Genomic DNA, 909 nt, shown 5'->3' on the forward strand with positions numbered 1-909 from the left:
TATTTATTCAGGTTTTTTAAGGTATCTAATATTTTGATACTTAATTTCCATGATCTAAATATTCTTAAAAATTAAAAGTTTGTTGTCATTTGGAAGTGTGTAGGCCTTCTTGCATTACTATGCTGTTACATTAAGATTATACATTCAGTGGCATAAAATGGTCTTTAAAATGACAATAATATCGCTTATCGCAATTATTACTGGGTCAATATATCACACAACAAAAAGCTGTTATCGTGACAGGCCTTATAAAGTCCAATTCTGAGGGAAAAATTTTCTCTCAGAATTGTGAGTTTATATCTCACAATTCTGACTATTTCTTGCAATTGCGAGTTTACATCTCAGAATTCTAAATTATTTTCTCAGAATTGAGATATAAACTCACAATTGTGAGTTATAAAGTCAAATTCTGAAGTAAAAGTTTTTTTTCTCAGAATTGAGTTTATATCTCACAATTCTGACTTTATTGCTCGCAATTGCGAGTTTACATCTCAGAATTCTAAATTATTTTCTCAGAATTGTGAGATATAAACTCACAATTGTGAGTTATAAAGTCAAATTCTGAAGTAAAAGTTTTTTTTCTCAGAATTGAGTTTATATCTCACAATTCTGACTTTATTTCTCGCAATTGCGAGTTTACATCTCAGAATTCTAAATTATTTTCTCAGAATTGTGAGATATAAACTCACAATTGCGAGTTATAAAGTCAAATTCTGAGGAAAAACTTTTTTTCTCAGAATTACGAGTTTATATCTCACAATTCTGACTTTATAAATCGCAATTGTTATAAAGTCAGAACTGTGAGATATAAACTTGTAATTCTGAGAAAAAAAAGAGTAATAATTGCGAGTTTAGCCGATATCTCGCAACTCTGACATTAGAACTTGCAATTGCGAGTTTATTTCTCAC

The 909-nt window shown here is 29.3% G+C and overlaps 1 protein-coding gene across 1 annotated transcript in view; it reads right to left on the reverse strand.

Annotated features, from left to right (window-relative positions):
* The window catches only part of LOC107746192 (ras-related protein Rab-4B-like), a 16,186-nt gene that overhangs the window by 14,138 nt on the left and 1,139 nt on the right, over window positions 1–909 (reverse strand). The gene's annotated exons all lie outside the window — the stretch shown is intronic.

This window comes from Sinocyclocheilus rhinocerous, unplaced genomic scaffold (assembly GCF_001515625.1).
Source record: "Sinocyclocheilus rhinocerous isolate Xijiao unplaced genomic scaffold, SAMN03320098_v1.1 scaffold319, whole genome shotgun sequence".
Lineage (NCBI taxonomy): Eukaryota > Metazoa > Chordata > Actinopteri > Cypriniformes > Cyprinidae > Sinocyclocheilus > Sinocyclocheilus rhinocerous.